Here is a 22,393-nt window from a genome sequence, read left to right as displayed (position 1 = left end):
AAATAAGCTCAAAATGGATTAAAGACCTAAATGTAAGGCCAGAAACTATCAAACTCTTAGAGGGAAACATAGGCAGAACACTCTATGACATAAATCACAGCAAGATCCTTTTTGACCCACCTCCTAGAGAAATGGAAATTAAAAACAAAAATAAACAAATGGGACCTAATGAAACTTCAAAGCTTTGCACAGCAAAGGAAACCATAAACAAGACGAAAAGACAACCCTCAGAATGGGAGAAAATATTTGCAAATGAAGCAACTGACAAAGGATTAATTTCCAAAATTTACAAGCAGCTCATGCAGCTCAATATCAAAAAAACAAACAACCCAATCCAAAAATGGGCAGAGGACCGAAATAGACATCTCTCCAAAGAAGATATACAGACTGCCAACAAACACATGCAAGAATGCTCAACATCATTAATCATTAGAGAAATGCAAATCAAAACTACAATGAGATATCATCTCACACCAGTCAGAATGGCCATCATCAAAAAATCTAGAAACAATAAATGCTGGAGAGGGTGTGGAGAAAAGGGAACACTCTTGCCTTGCAGGTGGGAATGTGAATTGGTTCAGCCACTATGGAGAACAGTATGGAGGTTCCTTAAAAAACTACAAATAGAACTACCATATGACCCAGCAATCCCACTACTGGGCATATACCCTGAGGAAACCAAAATTCAAAAAAGAGTCATGTACCACAATGTTCACTGCAGCTCTATTTACAATAGCCAGGAGACGGAAACAACCTAAGTGTCCATCATCGGATGTATGGATAAAGAAGATGTGGCACATGTATACAATGGAATATTACTCAGCCATAAAAATAAACGAAATTGAGCTATTTGTAATGAGGTGGATGGACCTAGAGTCTGTCATACAGAGTGAAGTAAGTCAGAAAGAGAAAGACAAATACCGTATGCTAACACATATATAGGGAATCTAAGAAAAAAAAAGTCATGAAGAATCTAGGGTTAAGACAAGAATAAACACACAGACCTACTAGAGAATGGACTTGAGGATATGGGGAGGGGGAAGGGTAAGCTGTGACAAAGCAAGAGAATGGCATGGACACATATACACTACCAAACGTAAGGTAGATAGCTAGTGGGAAGCAGCCGCATAGCACAGGGAGATCAACTCGGTGCTTTGTGACCACCTAGAGGGGTGGGATAGGGAGGATGGGAGTGAGGGAGACGCAAGAGGGAAGAGATATGGGAACATATGTATATGTATAATTAATTCACTTTGTTATAAAGCAGAAACTAACACACCATTGTAAAACAATTATACCTCAATAAAGATGTAAAAAATAAATACAAAAACAATCCATCCCTTGAGAAACAAAATGAATGAAAATGTATTGGCCTCTTTCATTACCCCAAGAATAACAGGACTTCCTATTGCTATCTTCATTGCTCTAGTCCCAAGCATTTTATTCCTCACTCCTAACCCACGAATCCACAACCGCATCATTTTTTTTAACTACAAATTTATTTATTTTATTTTTTTAGGCTGCGTTGGGTCCTGATTGCTGCACGTGGGCTTTCTCTAGTTGCAGTAAGCAGGGGCTACTCTTCGTTGCAGTGTGCGGGCTTCTCATTGTGGTGGCTCCTCTTGTTGCAGAGCACGGTCTCTAGGTGCACGGGCTCTAGAGTGCAGCCTCAGTAGTTATGGTGCACGGGCTTAGTTGCTCCGCAGCATGTGGGATCTTCACGGGCCAGGGCTTGAACCCATGTCCCCTGCATTGGCAGGCGGATTCTTAACCACTGTACCACCAGGGAAGCCCAACCGCATAATTTCTACTCAACAGTGACGAGTCCAATGAACATCGAAACAAATAACAGACATTCATAATCACAGTGGACAGACCTGAACACAAATCATTTGATCACTTATTCTATTTATTGGGTCAACAAATTCACTAAGACCCCTACCACCTTCATTTATACCCATGACACAATTCTCAATGCATTCAGGTCTAGCAATCCCTCTATGAGCAGGAAATGTAATGACTTGTTTTCCCCACAAAACAAAAGCATCCTTGGCCTATTTTCTTTTCTTTTTAAAAAATTAAATTAATTAATTTATTTATGTATGTATGTATGGCTGCGTTGGGTCTTCGTTGTGGCACGGGCTTCTCATTGCGGCGGCTTCTCTTGTTGCAGGGCACGGACTCTAGGCACACGGGTTTCAGTAGTTGTGGCACCCAGGCTCAGTAGTTGTGGCTCACGGGCTTTAGAGTACAGGCTCGGTAGTTGTGGCGCATTGGCTTAGCTGCTCTGCAGCATGTGGGATCTTCGCGGACCAGGGATCCAACCCATGTCCCCTGCTTCGGCAGGCAGATTCTTAACCACTGAGCTACCAGGGAAGTCCCCTTCCCTATTTTCTACCACAAGGAATCCCCAGTGCCTCTTATACCTGTGCTAGTCATCATCAAAACTATAAGCCTATTTAGGCAACCAATAGCCTTAGCCATATGTAACAGCCAATATTAAAGCAGGTCACTTAATAATTCATTGAATCAGAGGGGCAACTCTAGCAGTATTTCATATTAGGACCACCAGAGCCCTTATGACAGTCATTATTCTTTTTTTTTTTTTGCAATACGCGGGACTCTCACTGTTGTGGCCTCTCCCGTTGCGGAGCACAGGCTCCGGACGCACAGGCTCAGTGGCCATGGCTCACGGGCCTAGCCGCTCCGCGGCATGTGGGATCTTCCCGGACGGGGGCACAAACTCGCGTCCCCTGCATCGGCAGGCGGACTCTCAACCACTGCGCCACCAGGGAAGCCCGACAGTCATTATTCTTATCTCACGATCCTCGAATTTGCTCTCCCCGTAATTCAAGCTTACATATTCACCCTAATAGTACAGTTAGTCCCCTACATATGAACAAGTTCTGATCCAGGAGCACGTTCGTAAGTTCAATTTGTTCATAAGTCCAAAGTTAGCCTTGGTACCCAACTAACACAATCGGCTACACAGTACTGTAATATGTTTGTAATACTTTTCACACAAATAATACATAAAAAACAAACACAGAAAATAAAGAAAACATTTTTAATCTTACAGTACAGTACCTTGAAAAGTACAGTAGTACAGTAAAACAGCTGGCATACAGGGGCTGGCATCGAGTGAACAGGCAAGAAGAGTTACTAACTGTAGGAGGGAGAGGAGGTGGGAGATGGTAGAGCTGAAGGATCGTCAGCAATAGGAGACGGAGGGCAAGCTGCAATTTCACTCACGCCTGACATTGATGGCATAGGTTCTGGTTCCTTGCTGGATTCAACTCTACCCACCCTCTTGCTTCCAGACATCCTGGGCTTGAAATAAAGATACTGTACTACTGTACTCTATACATTACTGTACAGTAAAGTACACAAAAACACAACTGTAGAGGATGCAGGCATGTGACAGTGTACGCCAGACACGTGAACTAACTTACGTGATTGGACATGCAAATGCAAATGCACATTCGCATCTTTGAAAGTTCGCAACTTGGAGGTCCGTATGTAGGGGACTTACTTTAAGTAAGTACTGACTTTAAGTCTCCACTTAAATGACAACACACAGACCCACCAAACCCCTGCATGTCATCGAGTAAATCCTAGTCCCTGACCCCTTACAGGAGCTCTTCCAGCCCTCCTAATAACATCTGGCCTCATCACAGGATTTCAGTTTAATTCAATATTATTGATAGCACAAAGCTTACTAATACTCTAATAATATATCAGTGATGATGAAACATCATCTGAGAAAGCATCTTCCAAGGTCATCCTGTTACCAATTGTTCAAAAAAAGACTTCGATATGGACTCATTCTCTTCATGATTTCAGAAGCCCTCTTTCTTACCAGCTTTTTCTGAGCCTTCCATCACTCGAGCCTCACCCCACCCCTGAACTAGGCGGATGCTGACCATCCCAGGCATCTGCCCTCTAAACCCACTAGAAGGAGCACTCCTCAACACCTCAGTCCTATTAGCCTCCGGGGTACCCATCACCTGAGCCTGCCACAACCTCATAGAAGGAAACCAAACACATACGCTCCAAGCCCTTTCTATGACAATTGCGTTGCATGTTTACTTCACACTTCTACAAGCCTCAGAATAGTACGAAACGTCTTTTACAATTTAGATGGGGTATATGGATCAACTTTCTTCATGGCTACAGGATTCCATGGCCGACATGGAATGATTGATTCTACTTTCCTAATCGTCTGCTTCTTACACCAATTAAAATTTCACTTTACATCCAATCAGCACTTAGACTTTGCGGCCTGATACTGACATTCTGTAGACATAGTATGACCATTCCTTTGCGTATCTATTTATTATTGAGGATCTTACTCTTTTAGTATTAAATTGTACAACTGACTTCCAATCAGTGTCAGTATAATTCAAAAAAGAAGAAATCTTATACTGACATGAATCACAAATAGAGCACTAGCCTCACTACTTGTATATATCGCATTCTGACCCCCTCCATTAAATATTTACACAGAAAAAACAAGTGTCTATCACTGCGGATTTGACCCCATAGGACTGGCACGCTTACTGTGTTCCATAAAATTTCTTAGTGGCTATGATATTTCTTCTCTTCAACTTAGAGTTTGCTCTCCTTTTATTGTACCTTTACCCTGAGCATCCCAAACAAATAGCCTAAAGACAATGCTCCACGAAAAGATGTTCAACATCACTAATTACCAGAGAGATGCAAATCAAAGCTACAATGCGGTATCGCCTCACACCAGTCAGAATGGTCATCATCAAAAAGTCTACAAACAGTGGGCTTCCCTGGTGGCGCAGTGGTTAAGAATCTGCCTGCCAATGCAGGCAACACGGGTTTGAGCCCTGGTCCGGGAAGATCCCACATACTGTGGAGCAACTAAACCCATGCGCCACAACTACTGAGGCTGCGCTCTAGAGCCCGCGAGCCACAGCTACTGAAGCCTGTGCACCTAGAGCCCGTGCTCTGCAACAAGAGAAGCCACCGCATTGAGAAGCCCGCGCACCGCAACGAAGAGTAGCCCCCGCTCGCCACAACTAGAGAAAGCCCGCTCACAGCAACAAAGACCCAACACAGCCAAAAATAAATAAATTTTTTAAAAAAGTTTACAAACAATAAGGTGTGGAGAAAAGGGAACCCTCTTACATAGTTGGTGGGAATGTAAATTGGTACAACCATTATGGAGAACAGTATGGAGGTTCCTTAAAATACTATAAACAGAGCTACCATATGATCCAGCAATCCCATTCCTGGGTATATACCTAGAGAAAACCATAATTCGAAAAGATACATGCACCCCAATGTTCACTGCAGCACTATTTACAATAGCGAGGACATGGAAGCAACCTAAATGTCCATCAACGGTGGAATGGATAAAGAAGATGTGGTACATACATACAATGGAATATTAGCCATAAAAAAGAATGAAATAATGCCATGTGCAGCAACATGGATGGACCTAGAGATGATCATACTAAGTGAAGTCAGACAAAGACAAATATCATATATCACTCATACGTGGAATCTAATTTTTTAAAAAACGGACACAAATGAACTTATTTACAAAACAGAAACAGATTTACAGATACTGAAAGCAAACTTTTAGTTACCAAAGGAGAAATGTTCGGGGAGGGACAAATCAGGAGTTTGGGATTAACATACACACACTGCTATATATAAGATAGATAACCAACAAGGACCTACCGTATAGCAAAGGGAACTCTACTCAATATTCTGTGATAACCTATATGATAAAAAAATCTGGAAAAGAATGAATATATGTATATGAATAACTGGAATCACTTTCCTGTACACCTGAAACAACATTGTAAATCAACTCTACTCCAATAAATTTTTTTTTTTTTTTTTTTTGGTGGTACGCGGGCCTCTCACTGTTGTGGCCTCTCCCGTTGTGGAGCACAGGCTCCGGACGCGCAGGCTCAGCGGCCATGGCTCACAGGCCCAGCCGCTCCGCGGCATGTGGGATCTTCCCGGACCGGGGCACGAACCCGTGTCCCCTGCATCGGCAGGCGGACTCTCAAACACTGCGCCACCAGGGAAGCCCCCCAATTTTTTTTTAATGCTCATTTTAGCTCTGTTTCTAATCATACTACTAGCGACAAGCCTGGCCTATGAATGAATCTAAAAAGGACTAGAATTAACTGAATATGATCATTAGTTTAAGCTAAAATGAATGATTTTAACTCACTAGATTATGATTAAGTTCATAATTAGCAAGTGCCTTTAGTATGTATAAATATTATTTTAGCATGTACAGTATCTCTTGTAGGATTATTAATATACTAATCTCACCTAATATCCTCACTAGATATTATGATGAGAAGGAATAATATTATTACAATTCATGATAGCAACCCTAATAATTCTAAACACACATTTCACTCTAGCCAGCAGAATACCCATTTTCCTACTAGTATTTGCAGCTTACAAAGCTGCACTTGGATTATCCCTGTTCGTAATAATAGGGATCTAATAATAAGAGTAATAATAATAATCAAACATGTATGGAACCAACTAGGTACAAAATCTTAACCTTCTCCAATGTCAAAAATCATTATCCCTACAAGTACATTAATACCACTAACAGGATTATCAAAGAATAATATAATCTGAATTAACCCTATAGCCCACAGCTTACTGATTAGTTGAATAAGCCTACTTCTTCTCAGCCAATTTAATGATAATAGCCTCAACTCTTCACTAGTTTTTTTCTCTGACTCCATATCAGCACCACTATTCGTTTTAACAACACGACTTTTGCCACTCCTACTTCTAGCCAGCCAATCCCACCTGTCCAAGAATCCCTAATCTGAAAAAAAAAACCTCTACATCACCATACTAGTAATACTACAAATATTTCTACATAACATTGCCTGCTGTAGGAGGAATCCTAGTTTATATTTTATTTGAAGCAACACTAGTTCCAACACTCACTGTCATTACCCAATGAGATAATGAAACAGAACGACTTCACACAGGACTTTCTCATTCTGCACGCTAGCAGGATCCCACCCACTCTTAGCAGCACTAGGACACATCCACAGTACTACAGGCTCATTAAACTTAATAATTCTTAATAATTCACGGACACAGAGAACAGACAGGTGGTTGCCAAGGGGGAGGGGGTGGGGGAGGGGGGGTGGGGGAGGGATGGAGAGGGAGGCTGGGATTAGCAGATGTAAGCTTTTACATACAGAATGGATAAGCAACAAGGTCCTACTGTATAATACAGAGAACTATATTCAATATCCTGTGACAAACCATAATGGAAAAGAATATAAAAAAGAATGTATATATATGCATAACTGAGTCACTTTGCTGTACAGCAGAAGGTAATACAACACTGTAAATCAACTATACTTCAATTAAAAAATTTTTTTAAACTTCTTAATAATTCAACATCAAACACAAATAATACCCGACTCCTGATCTAACATTTTCATGGGACTAGCAGGCATAATAGCCTTCAATGTAAAAGTACTTCTCGACAGCCTTCACCTCTGATCGCCCAAAGTACAGGATCCATAGTAGAAGGTAGAAGCCCCCAGTGCAGGATCCGTAGTCCTTGCAGCCGTACTACCAACACGTGGAGGCTACAGCGTGCTATGGTCACAACAATTCTAAATCCACGCACAGATTTCAGAGCATATCCCTTTCTCATCCTTTCCTGACGAGGAATAGTTCTCACTCGCTCCATTTCTTCACACAAACAGACTTACGGTCACTCACCACATATTCATCAGTCAGCTGCACAGGACCAGTCGTCGTAGCCATTCTCATGCAAACTCTTTGAAGCTATAGAGGAGCTGCCGCCCTAACAATTACCACCGCCTCACATCATGTATACTCTTCTCCCAGCAAACTCACACCACCAACGCATTCACAGCCAAACAATCGTCCCAGCACAGAGGCCCACAAACACTCCTCCCATTCACAGCAACATGATGACGACCAGCAAGCCTTACAGATTTAGCCCTACCCCCAACTCTCATTCTAATTGGAGAATTTTTTTAATTGGACTATAGTTGATTTACAATGTTGTGTTAGTTTCTGCTGTGCAGCCAAGTGAATCAGTTATACATATGTCCACTCTTTTTAGATTCTTTTCCCATATAGGTCATTACAGAGTATTGAGTAGAGTTCCCTGTGCTATCCAGTAGGTCCTTATTAGTTATCTATTTTATATATAGTAGTGTGTATATGTCAATCCCAATCTCCCAATTTATCCTCCGGTAACCAAAAATTTATTTTCTACATCTGTGACTCTATTTCTGTTTTGTAAATAAGTTCATGTGTACTTTTTAGATTCCACATATAAGTGATATCATATGATGTTTGTCTTTGTCTGACTTACTTCACTTAGTATGATCATCTCTAGGTCCATCCATGTTGCTGCAGATGGCATTATTTTATTCTTTTTTATGGCTGAGTAATATTCCATAATATATATTATTATGTGTATATATATAATTATATAATGTATATATATAATTATATATAATATATATAATTATATATTATAATAATGTATATAATATATATATTATATATAATACATTATAATATAATATATATTATATATTATATATAATTATGTATATATTATATAATATATATTATAATATACATTATTATATATATTCCATAATATATATATAATATTCCATTATATATATTGGTATATATAATGGTACATAAATATATATCTTTATCCATTCCTCCATTGATGGACATTTTGGTTGCTTCCATGTTAGCTATTGTAAGTAGTGCTGCACTGAACACTGGGGTGCATGTATCCTTTTGGATTATGGTTTTCTCCAGATACATGACCAGGAGTGGGATTGCTGGATCATATGGTAATTCTATTTTTAGTTTTTTAAGGAACCTCCATACTGTTCTCCATAGTGCTTGTACCAATTTACATTCCTACCAACAGTGTAGGAGGGTTCCCAGAGTACTATTTGTAGTAATGTCATCTTTCTCATGATCAAACATTACCATTATCCTCATAGGAATTAAAATAGTAATGACTGCTTTAGACTCCCTATAAATGCTAATCATAACACAACGAGGTAAATATATACATTACGTTAATAACATCAAACCATCACCGATATGAGAAACTGCCCTTATAACTCTCCACCTCTTACCTCTTTTACTCCTGTCACTTAATCCCAAAATTATTTGGGGGCCCCTCTACCGTAAATATAGTTTTAAAAACCCCACTAGATTGTGCATCTAGTAACAGAAGCTCAAACCTTCTTATTTACCAAAAAAGCATGCAAGAACTGCTAATTCACTCCTCCATACCTAACATGATGGCTTTTTCAGACTTTTAAAGGATAGTAGTCATCCCTTGATCTTAGGAGCCAGAACAGTGGTGCAACTCCAAATAAATGGAATAAACTTATTTGCCTCTTTCACACTAGTTACATGATTTATTTTAACACCACCAATTATAACGACAAACTCTAACATCTATGAAAGTAACGTATATCCATCCTACATAAAAACCACTATCTCAGAGGCTGTATTACCAGTCTAATCCCCACAATACTATTCATTCACTCAAGCCAAGAAATAATGATTTCAAACTGACATTGAGTCACCCCCCAAACCTTCAAATGATCAGTTAGCCTCAAAATAGATGACTTCTCAGTAATATTTGTACCAGTAGCACTATTTGTTACATGATCTATTAGAGAATTCTCAATGTGATATATATATACACAGACCTGAATATTAACTGATTTTTCAAATACTTACTCCTCTTTCTAATTATGATACTAATTCTTGGTACTGCCAACAATCTTTTCCAACTTTTCATCAGAGGAGGAGTTGGAATTATATCTTTTTTTACTGATTGGATGATGACATGGCCGAGCAACTGCAAATCCAGCTGCCCTTCAAACAATTTTTTTTTTCTGCGGCCATGCCGTGGAGCTCATGGGATCTTAGTTCCCCACCAAGGGATCCAAGCAGCCCTGTCAGTGAAAGCATGGAATCCTAACCACTAGGCCACCAGGGAACTCCCCCCACCCCAAGCAATCTTTTATAACCGCATGGGAGATACTGGATTTCTTATATCGATAGCATGATTCTTATTCAACTTAAATGCATGGGATTTACAACCTTTTTTTTTTTTTTTTTTTTTTGCGGTACGCGGACCTCTCACTGCTGTGGCCTCTCCCGTTGCGGAGCACGGGCTCCGGACGCTCAGGCTCAGCGGCCATGGCTCACGGGCCCAGCCGCTCCGCGGCATGTGGGATCTTCCCGGACCGGGGCACGAACCCGTGTCCCCTGCATCGGCAGGCAGACTCTCAACCACTGCGCCACCAGGGAAGCCCTACAACAAATTTTTATACATAACCTAGACTACCCAAACTTACCCTTCATAGGACTTCTTTTCCAGCTGCAACTGAAAAACCCGCCCTATTTGGCCTCCCCCCTTGAATTCCCTCAGCAAGCAAAGGACCTACCCCTCCCACCCCCTCCCCCGCCCCAGCCCTACTCCACTCAAGTACGAAAACGCAAGACTGGTAACAGCATTTTTCTACTTATTCACGTTTACCCCCTAGTAGAAAATAACAAGTTCCTTCAAACAACAGCATTACGCTTAGGAGCAATCACCACACCCTTTACAGCAACGGGTGTTCTCACCCAAAACGACATCCAAAAAATGGTTGTTTTCTCCACTTCCAGCCAAATAGGCCTCATCATAGTAACAATGGCATGAATCAACTTCATTGAGCCTTCCTGCACATTTGTACACGCGCCTTCTTCAAAGCCATATTGTTTCTATGCTCCGGATCCATGATCCACAATTCAAACGATGAACAAGACATTCGAACAATAGGAAGTTTATGGAAAGCCGTATCTTTTACCGCAACATCTCTGGTCATCGGAAGCCTCGCGGGAACAGGAAGACCCTGCCTCACAGGTTTTCATTCCAAAGACCTAATGATGGAAACTCCTGACGCGTCATATACCAACGCCTGAGCCCTGTTAGTCACTCTCATCACCGCATCGCTCCCAGCTGTCTACAGCACTGGAATTCTTTTCTTCCAGCTCCCAGGGCAACCTCGCTTCTCTACATTAATTCTCATCAGTGAAAACACCCGCTCTTAATCAATTCCATCAAATGTCTATTAGCCAGAAGCAACTTCACTGGATTCCTTCTCTCCAACAATATTCCCCCACCAACAATTCCACAAATAACTATGCCTCATTATTGGAAATGAACTGCCCCGGCCGTGACTGTGTCAGGTTTTATTCTGGCCCTTGAAATCAACCTGACTACACAAAATCTAAAATTGAATTATCCTTCAAACCTCTTCAAATTCTCTCACCTCTTAGGATATTTTCCAACTCTCATGCACTGCCTCTCACCATACTTAAATTTATCAGTGAGCCAAAAATCAGCCTCATCGTTTTTAAAAAAAAAATTTATTGAAGTATAGTTGATTTACAATGTTGCATTACTTTCTACTGTACAGCAAAGTGAATCAGTTATACATATACATATATCTACTCTTTTTTAGATTCTTTTCCCATATACGTCATTACAGCATACTGAATAGAGTTCCAGTAGGTCCTTATTAGTTACCTACTTTATATATAGCAGTGTTCCTTTGCCTTTTTCTTCATTTGAGAGTTCTTGACATATTATAGATATTACCCTTTGTAACATGCCTTGGAAATATCTTCTCATATTCTATGAATTATATTTTAACTTTGCTTCTGTAGTTACCTCAAGGTCAGAGATGTTCTCTACTTTCTAAAATGTTTAAGGATTTGCATCTTATATTTAGTACTTGCTTCTGCCTTGATTTTTGTGTGTGGTATGCGCCTCTCATCCCCTCTGATTATTATTTCAGTGAGTGACTCTGCTCCTCTAATACACAATATTGCCCTTGTCATTTACCAGGTTTAAGTATATGCCTGGGTCTCGTGCTAACTTTCTTGGGCTAATTTTCCGCTTGCTCATACCACAGTCTTGATAAACATCTTAATATCTGATATGGCAAGTTCTAAATTGTTTTATTCTTGGCACTTTTTTTAATTTTAAAGACTTTTTAGAGAAGTTATGGTTTACAATGAAATGGAGAGGAAGATTACAGAGGCACTTTAGTTTTTATTATGAATTCTTAAGACAGATTTGGCAAGTTTCATTAAAAAATGAAAAAAACCTTCTTGATTTTTTTCTTGGAATTGCATTAATAGATTCATTTGTGGAAAAATGATTTATTATTGAACCTCACAGTCACGAACATAGGATCTTCACTGATTTAGGTCCTGTATTGATTTTCAGTACAGTTTCATGGTTTTCTTCATAAAAGTCTTGCCCATATTCCGTCAGGTTCATCCTAATTTTTGTAGCTACCCAGAATGGGATCTTTTTCTTTTTTTGGCTGCGCAATGCGGCTTGTGGGATCTTAGTTCCCTGACCGGGGATTGAACCTGGGCCCTCGGCAGTGAGAGTACAGAATCCTAACCACTGGACCACCAGGAAATTCCCCAGAATGGGATCTTTATTTAAAAATTACATATTCTGATTAGAATTGTGGAACAAGGATGGGGTTAATTTTGATTACTTTGTATTCAGCAATGTTGCTGGCATCTTTTTTTCCCTCTAATAATTTGGATTCCTGTAAGACATCTCACATTCTGGATTTATCTGTTTGTGTTCTTGTGTAATTTATCTTGTTCCTCTATTCCTAATACTTCCTCAAAACAGAAAGCAAGCTCTAAAGTCTTGCTTAAATTCAGGTTAGGCTGCTTCTTGTTTTAAGCGTTTCTTGTAGGTGATGCTGTGTACTTCAAAAGGCAGTGTGTACCCTGACGCAGTGCCACTCTTAATGCACACTTAATCAGTGGGTTCAGGTGCTGACAGCCTGACTCCTCCCACCGCAAAGTTTCCCATCACCTTTTCAGCTGAAAAGTTTCATCCATTTACCTTTGTCTAAATCTGTTATTTTAGTAAGGGTTGCAAAATGGTGACTTTATAATTCTGTAATTCCTGCCACTTTTATTAACTAAAATTCTTCAGTAATACTGTTACATTTTTAGAATGCATATTTGATTTTATACAAACATATAAATTTAATCAGTGTTCCTACCCATCTCCCAAACAAAACTGACCTTAGAATGAATGCCCATCAGTTCTTCCCATCTACTGCATTGTTGTTGCCTAGTCGTTTAAATTTATCTTGTTTTAACATCTCCCTCAAGTTAGCTATTATTGTTGTTTTATGCAACCATTGCTTTTTTAGACTTGCCAATATATTTTATTTTTTCCTCACCGTTGCCTCTTTACATTCTACTTATTTTTGGATTCCATTTTCTTCTGACTCAAGGGTTAGTTGTCCTTTCAGCAAGAGTGCCCTTACACTTAAAAAATAGCTAAGCTGGATGGTGAATTCTAGATTGACAGTTTTTGTTTTTTTTAAAATCTCAATCCTTCAGAGATATTATTCCATTGTCATCTGGGCTCTAACATTGCAAAAAAAAAATCTGCTGTGAGCCTACATTGATAGTAGGTCATCTTTGGTTCTTCTAAGATTTTATCTTTGCATTTGGTATTGAGTTTCACTGGAAGACATCTAGGTGGATTTATTTTCATGTAACTTGAGAGGGATGTGGTATGCTTCCTTAGTCTGAGGATTGATGTTCTTCATTTCTAGAAAATTCTCATTTGTTTTCCACTTTGAAAGAAGCTCTCCTTATTCTCCCTCTGGATTAGATTCTGCATCAGACATGTGTGGGACCTTCTCATCCCATCCTCTGTAAATTTTTTTTTTTTGAGAAATGTGTGGGTTTTTAAAAAATATATTTATTTTTTGGCTGCATCGGGTCTTAGTTGCAGCACATGGGCTCTTCGTTGCAGTGTGTGGGCTTCTCTCTAGTTGTAGCGTGCAGGCTCCAGAGTGCATGGGCTCTGTAGTTGCGGCACACGGGCCCTCTAGTTGTGGCGTGTGGGCTTAGTTGCCCCATGGCGTGTGGGATCTTAGTGCCCCAACCAGGGATTGAACCAGCGTCCCCTGCATTGCAAGATGTATTCTTAACCACTGGACCACCAGGGAAGTCCCATCTTCTATAACAATGAACTCTTTAATATTTTCTAATTCTTTATCTCTCTGTGCTACATTCTGGATGGTAGCCTCAAACACTAATATTTTTCTTAAGCTGTACTTCACTTATTCTTTGAATTTTAACTCTAAGTTACAGTATAGCAGCTCCATTGAGTTTTTAACTTCATTTACTTTATTTTCTTTCAGATTATTCTACAAAGATGCTAAGTTCTTTTGATGCTAATTCTCCTATTTGTTGGACTTACTGAATCTTCCTCACATTGGTTCCACTGTATCCTTTGGAAGTGCAAACTCTAGGTTTCCAATGGCTCAGCCCTTTTTATTTGATCCTCAAGTTCGACTCAACCACCTGTACACTTGGCCTAGGTTCTGAATACCTTTCCCATCCACCAGTTACCCCCCTTCCCTCACAGTCAGAATATTTAACAGCTACAAAAAGATTGTTCCACCAGAAGCCAGTAGCCAGTTGGAACCTAATCCTGGCTCTGGACAAACCAATGTCAACCCATTGCTTCTGCCTTTGAAATCCTCTCAAGTTAGGGTTTAACCTAAAATCTACATGGGCAACAGAGAAGAAGCCAGATCTTTTTTTTTGGCCACACTGCAAGGCATGTGGGATATTAGTTCTCTGATCAGGGATCGAACCCATGCCCCCTGCAGTGGAAACCCGGAGCCCTAATCACTGGACCAACAGGGAATTCCCAGAAGCCAGCTCTTAATAAAACCAGCCTCTATGGAGCAGGAGGTATAGTTGGAGACCCTGAAGTTCTAAACCCCGCCTTGGTGCCTTCTGTAACTATCTCCACAAATAATAATGCATACTAAGTAACTCCCAAATTTAGTGACTTAACACTATGTATTTAGCTCATGAGTCTGTGGGTCATAGTTTAGGTTGCGTGGCTTTTCTTTCCTTGGCAGGGCTGACTTGAAGTCTGGGCATAGGCTTGCTGTTGGCTGGAAGCTCATGCTTCTGGGTCATCTCCCTGTCAACAGGGGAAACCGGTCCTCCTCCATGTGCCTCTCACATCCTGCCAGCAGGCTGGCCCAAACATGTTCTCATGGCAGTGGGAGAAGCAAGAGGGACAAGCCCCAAAGGGAAAGTGCTTTTCAGGTCCCTGTTTTATCCTGTTTTAACATCCCACCCATGTCTCTACTTCCTTGGGCACAGGCCCTCACAACGAAGAATGGTAGCTGCCACCCTGATGGGCATCCTCTGATTAAAAGCTATTTTCCCTCAAATGTGAATCTACAGGGGAATACGTTCACTGAATGGAATACAGAAATTCTCTACTGATATGGAAAGATATCCAATTTAATATGACACTGTGCCTCTTGGTACAGATATAAGTAAGGCATATTGGGGGGGATCAAGCAGGTTAGAAGTTGAGTGTGTGCAGTTCCCTAAGCTTTCATTAGCCTATAGTTTGTTTGGGACATGAACAGACTACAGGCAGAGGGGGACCCCACCCCACAGTGCTCCCATGTGTATGTACAGAAGGTACAGGGAGCACTCGAGTAATCATTCAACTCTCAAAGAATGGAAGCTCTCTGGAAGAGCGGCCTTATTGGAAAAGGAGACCCTCAAGAGCTCAGGGGCTGGACAATCCCACTCCTGGGCATATATCCAGAGAAAACCATAATTCAAAAGGATGCATGCACCCCTATGTTCATTGCAGCTATTTACAATAGCCAGGATATGGAAGCAACCTAAATGTCCATTGACAGAGGAATGGATAAAGAAGGTGTGGTATATACAATGGAATATTACTCAGCCATAAAAAAGAACAAAATAATGCCATTTGCAGTGACATGGATGGACCTAGAGATTGTCATACAAAGTAAGTCAGAAAGAGAAAGACAAACATCGTATAATATCACTTATATGTGGAATCTAGAAAAATGGTACAAATGAACTTATTTGCAAAGCAGAAAGAATCACAGATGTAGAAAACAAACTTATGGTTACCAAGTGGGGAAGGGGAGGTGGGATGAACTGGGAGATTGGGCTTGACATATATACACTACTATGTATAAAATAGATAACTAATAAGAAACTACTGTATAGCACAGGTAACTCAGTGCTCTGTGGTGACCTAAATGGGAAGGAAATCTAGAAGAGAGTGGATATATGTAAATGTATAACTGATTCACTTTGCTGCACAGCAGAAACTAACAGAACATTGTAAAACAACTATACTCCAATAAAAATTAAAAAAAAAAAACTCAAAGGCTGGAATCAGTATGTTTTTCCACTGGGCTAACTCAGACCTTTAGAGTCATCTCTCCAATAAGCTACCAAAATGAGGGAGGAAGCGAACCTCCAGGGCCATCCAAATTTGTCTTAATCCACCCCTGGCCCTGGGGCCCTGCAGCTGGGTTAGATGAGGGTGACATATTCAACATCACGAGAACTAGAAGATTAGGGGAAGGACATTTTAAACTGTTGGTTCATACTTGTAAAAGGGGGCAAAAAAAAAGTTACTCATGTCCCCTTGGCCTCCGTGTATTTCTGGGGTCAGACATGTTCACACCTGATCAGTTGAGATCTGTCATCCCCCGTCAGGGATGAGCCACATCCTCCTCCTTTCTGGACTCAGGAGTTGCCATTTTCCAATGTAAGTAGACAGTGGGCAGAGGAAGGTGGCCATAGAATACCTGGGACAAAGTGTCCAAGTTTGTCTACATAGATTTGAATGAAATGAAACATCCACCCATTCATCTGTTGAGGTCAAAGCAGGCGCAAAAGTCCTTGAGTACCTAGGAGCTCAGGTAGACAGAGGCGGTAATCACCTTGTGCAAGTTGTAAATAGGTGAAGCAGACCAGCTGGCCCTGGGGAAGTCATCACTGAGGACTCTGGTATAGTTGGCAAATAATACAAGTCTTTGCAGTGAAGAGTTGCTTGCATGATTTCTCACTGGGCATCTCAAGCTTTATGGTGGTTGCTTACTCATGGTGGACTTGAGCACAGTCCACTGGTCTGTGGTGGAGGTGATGGCCACACATGTTGGCTTTTTCCACGTATGTTTGTCTCAACACTTTTCTCTAGATGTGGTTGCTTCATCTAAGCATACATATAATGTAAATATTGAGTCTGTAATTAGTTATGTTTCCAAGGGGGATGCGCCCAATATGTGGTATGTCTTTACAAGTCCAGTCCTGGGTGGCCCAAAGACCTGACCATTACAGCTAGGCCATTAGTGACAGCCCATGAGCTTATATACAGATACTGTTCATTAAATCCTGGGGGGGTGCACTCTGGCTAGAAGTCCTACCTTAAGTTCAGCTCATCACAAGGGGCATCCATTGCTGTGGGCCATCGGCCGTTTGCTCTCACTGAAAGGCTCTAGCATCATAGAGGACCTGCTCACCTTGGAGGTCGGTGGGCTCCTTTGTCACTGATTCTTGTCAGCTGGCCTTCATGAAACCAGCAGCCCAGTAGGGAAGACACCTGTTTGTAAAGTTAGTTAAAGGCTTAGGGGCCGGCCTTCATTGGAAGATCCATGATATTTTCATGATAGAACTTTCCCACCTATGGAATTTAGTTCAGAATTGCAGGATGTCAAGTTGGAGGCTGTTTTGATTAGAGCTCAGTCATTCTCACAGGCACTTCTCAGCGGTAGGAGAAAGTTCTCAAGTTCAAAAGCTCAGAGTCCCAGGAGAACTGGAGGAGTGGGCATTACCAAAGGCCCCCTTCAGCTGTGCGGCTGGTCACAGACACCTGTACTTCCTCTAGGTCTGAAGGAGACAGAGGTGTTAGGGTAAGGCGTCTTTCATTGCTGCCCAAACGGCTTCCAAGATTGTTGCTTATTTGGGGCCCTCATTCAAAGGTGGCCACATGTCTGACGACTTGGGGTGGAGGCTGTGGGAATATTTCCAGGTTGGGGATGTACTACTGTCTCCAACAGCCAATATGCAGAGTGGCCAGTTTGGGGGTGGGGCCCCTTTTTTGGTAAGCAGTGGCTACGACAAAGTTTGTCCTTAATTGATTGTGAAATGTCTCTTTGGCTGTGACGCAGCTCCCAAGATGGTTAGTTGGAAGGCAGGTCACTTGGATTTGGTCCTCATTGAGAGGCCCACCTGTCTTTCATCAGCTGTGCTTGGGTGATGCAGCAAAGTAGTTTTCTCTGTGGGGCCATTACAATGCCTGCATACCCACCAACAGTTCACATGATACCAGGTGTGTCCAAACCACTGATGCTCTCTCACTGGAGAATTCAGGGCAATAAGTGTGCTGCTGTGTGCTGTGCTAGGTGAAGGCAAACTGATTCCATCTGTCCCTCACCCCCAACACCCCCATTTAAAAAATAAAGTGTTAGCAGTACCCCAGGCTGCAAACTAAGGGCCAGGTATGATGGCAGCAGCACCTCCATCCACCTTGGAGACGTCGGGCACTGTGGAAATGAAATTGGCCACCTTCTTATTTAAGCGCCCAGAGTCCACAGTAAAACTCCCAGCTTCCATCGGCCAGACAGCAGGGTGCAACTTCTAAGGAAGCTTGGAAGCTACGCGAAGCACCCCTGGCCATCCGAAACCTTGGGTGAAAAGACCTTGTACCTTTTCTTCTCCCAGGAAAAGGCACTGTTTCAAATGCTCGGCGAGCTTGATGGGGAAACCCTGTCCTCGGCTCTGCCTCTGACCCCCTTACATGAGCCACCAACAGTGGATGCAATGAACGGATCCCGTGAGCAGGTTCTTACAGAAGAGCAGCAAGCACAGTCCAGACCCAAACCAACCAACCAAAACCCCACGAAACTACAGGCAGTATCTATAATAGAGTTTAGGAATAGTAGGGCTTCCCCTTGGGTGGGGATGAATCCCGCCACCCGATCCTGTACCTGAGTCTTGTCCCTGCTTGTCTCGTGGCTGTAGTTTATCCGGCCTGAGATAGTTTATCCGCTGAGTAGTTCTTTGCTGCACAGGAGCCGTGGGCTCGCTCCAGGTTTCTGCCTCTGCTGGTCCGCTCCGCCCGCCCCTTTAAGGCTGTCAATCACCTGACTTGGCTTTTAGTCGTAAAATAGATGCATCTGTGCAGGAGTTTTCCTGGGCTGCCTTCTTCCCGGCATTCAGTGGCCTCATTACCCAGGATTTTTATTTGGTAGGTGACTCACCTCTTGTTCAAACGACTCGATCATCTGAGAATCTTAGTGGCTTTCTGTCCACCCACTTCTTGGGGTCCCTGGCCGTTCACTGCCCCCTTGAGGCTGTGTATTTTCTTTCCTTGGATGAGTCAGATGCTCAGAGCTCTGGCCACTGGGGCCGCCAATCTCCACTACCGCCTTCTGAGGCTGCCCCTGAGTAAGGCTGTCGGTGCAGCTGCCGCATATTGTCGGCTTGTAACCACAGATCCAGATGAACCATCTACGCGGTTAGTGAAGCCGGGAAGGAGAGAGAACCAGCCAGTAGGAGGATGCGCTGCCGAGTGGACCACCCTGTGTGATCATTTGCATGGTCCCACGGGACTGTCCTTGGAGACACTGTATAAAACCTGCCTCAGGACAGTCTGTCCCGGGAGAGAAGGAGGACAAATGTATCCACTGACTCCTATGTCCCATTAGCCAGCATCACCCCACGGGGCAGGAACTCCTGCACCTGCGGGCTGGACACCCCTGGCGGCGACCACAGTAAAGCTCTGGTGTGACAGTCAAGAACTGTCAGTGAAGCGTGCAGCCCAGCTCCGTGGTTGCGCTGGAGTGAAACTGGTCACAGCTCTTGCAGGGCAGGCACGCAGGGGGGATTAAGAGATGGGGGGGCAAGAGGATGTCCAGTGCTTCCTAAAAGGCGGTGTCTGTTACAGCAACACTGCGTGAAGGATGACATACAGCTTGGGGTTTCATAAATGCCATGCTTAGCTGCACTTCTTAGGCAAGCGACGCTAGAATTACGTAATAAGAAAAGCAAAGGTGTGGTGGATGGTAGATTCGGAAGAGAAGAGGTCCAGGGCGGGGGAATGGGAAGCGTGTAGTTACAGTTAAATGGAGGCTGCGGTCACGAACCAGAGGATTATGATTCATCTGAGCGCCTGAAGTCCAAATAAAACGTGCAAGTTGTGCTTCTGTTCCCGAACCCTGGAGTCGGACGAACTGGGCTCCCCGCGGCCACCAAAAGGCGGCGCTGCGGGCGCGGGCGGCCACCTGCGGGGCCCGGTGAGTTTCCCGTTGAAAGGCAGGCCGAGCCCCCGGGGAGCCGCGGCGGCGCCGGGCAGCGCGCCTCGGGCTGGGGACCCCGCTCCCGCTCCCCGGGGAGGACCCGCCCCGGCCCAGCGGTCGGGAGGAAGCAGCTGACTTCCTGCGTCTCCCCCCGCCCCGCCCCAGCACCGCCGCCCCGGGGCGGGGTAGTAAACCTGGGGCCCGCAGGCCGCAGCCAGCCCCACGCAAGTTTTGTTTGGCCTAAAAATCCAGATTTCCACTTCGCTCAGTCACTTGGAGCATGAGGGTTTCTTTTTCCTTTTTACAGTTTTGGTCAGATCAATAGAGTGCCCATTTTCCTGGCGGCTATCACTCTTCAGAACTGAGCCCTGCGCAACGCTTCATACCATAGCATTTCCTCTTTTGCACAATTTTATATATTAATCATGGTCTTTTTTTGGGCATAATTACTTATCTATACAGAAAATTACAGTAAATCCTCAACAAGCCACCAGTGGCCTCAGTCTCCTTACAAGGTCCAGAGGCACCAGGTATTCTCACCGCGGTCTCCTGAGGAAGTTTCTCCCGGTGTCCTGCCCCCTCCAACCTGGGCCGGTCGCTGTGTCCATTTGTCTGGTGCCCCGTGGGCAGCCTAGCAGCTCCCTTCAGTGCAGGGGGTGCCTGACTTTTTTTTCTTTTTTAAAGCAGAGAAATCCCCTTTCTCAATCAAAATCCCCCATGAAATTCCACTATATAAAACAGGAAATATAGTGTTCATATAAATTACTCATTTACGTTTGTAACATTGACTTATTATGAAGTGAGTCTAGAAGAGTAATGGGATTAATTTGAAAAGCGTATGATTTGGAGGAAGGAGCTAACTGGGGCTGTAGCCTCATCTTCCATTCATTCCACTGCTTGGTGCTGGTGGCAGGAGTTGGAGGAAGCCTGGCTCGCCCAGGACGTCGTGGAAGGTTCTCAGCCACTCACCTCCCACTCCTGGCGTCTCCCTGGACCAGTCCAGGTGCAAGGCCAGCCTTCCCCGAGGGCTGCATGAAACCAGGAAGTCTGTGCTGGAGCACGGCCGGCCCAGGGGTTCCCACCTTTCAGTGTTTGCCACTGATAACGAAGAGTGTGCGTTTTAAGATGTTAACATTATTTTGCACATAAAATCGACATCTGTGAGCTCCTCGGAGCACCTGTGAGAGTTCACAGGCTGCAGTTCAGAAACCACTACAGTGGGGAAAAGATGGGACTGAGAAGGGGCCCAAAGGTCTGCGGTGTCTCCATGGCAACAGAAGTTAGCTATCCTTGCTAAGGAAGAGGCCTGGGAGGTGGTGGCACAGGGAGTGGGACAGCTCTGGGTCACCTGAGCATCCTGGCTGGAGGCCCAGGCTAAGGGCCGAGCAGGTCACCATGTCTGGAAGAGAAGCCGCCAGGCCCACTGCAGCACAAGGGCTGTGTCAGGCCAGGGCCTCCGTCAAGAACACACTTGTGGGGCTTCCCTGGCGGCGCAGTGGTTGAGAATCCGCCTGCCAATGCAGGGGACACGGGTTCGAGCCCTGGCCTGGGAAGATCCCACATGCCGTGGAACAACTGGGCCCGTGAGCCACAACTACTGAGCCTGCGTATCTGGAGCCTGTGCTCCGCAACAAGAGAGGCCACGATAGTGAGAGGCCCGCGCACCGCGATGAAGAGTGGCCCCTGCTCGCCGCAACTAGAGAAAGCCCTCGCACAGAAACAAAGACCCAACACAGCCAAAAATAAATAAATAAATTTATTTAAAAAAAAAAAAGAACACACTTGTTTCCTTCTCTGGGCCTCCTGCAGACACCAGGGCTACCCGCCTGTGGAGGAAACCAGCTGGCACAGGCTGGCTCTGGCCCCGCCCTGCCTGCCCCCCCAGAGGACCTGGACTCAAATCCCAGCTCTAGCCCTAACCTCACTTCCCCTCGGCTGTCTCCTTGGGTCACCCTACTCCACGGCCCGACCTTCAGGATAGATGTGCTTCCTAGAGGGGCCCTCAGAGAAAGAGGCAGTACTATGGCTGCACGCCACCTCCTGCAGAGAGAAGCACGGCTAAGCTGTTTTCCAGAGCCTCTCTGAGCAGCAGTCTTTCTTGTGGGTAGTGAGAAAACGCCTGT

The sequence above is a fragment of the Tursiops truncatus genome, chromosome 10 (genome assembly GCF_011762595.2).
Source record: "Tursiops truncatus isolate mTurTru1 chromosome 10, mTurTru1.mat.Y, whole genome shotgun sequence".
NCBI lineage: Eukaryota > Metazoa > Chordata > Mammalia > Artiodactyla > Delphinidae > Tursiops > Tursiops truncatus.
The sequence above is the reverse complement of the archived record's forward strand: the minus strand, read 5'-3'. Positions refer to the sequence as shown.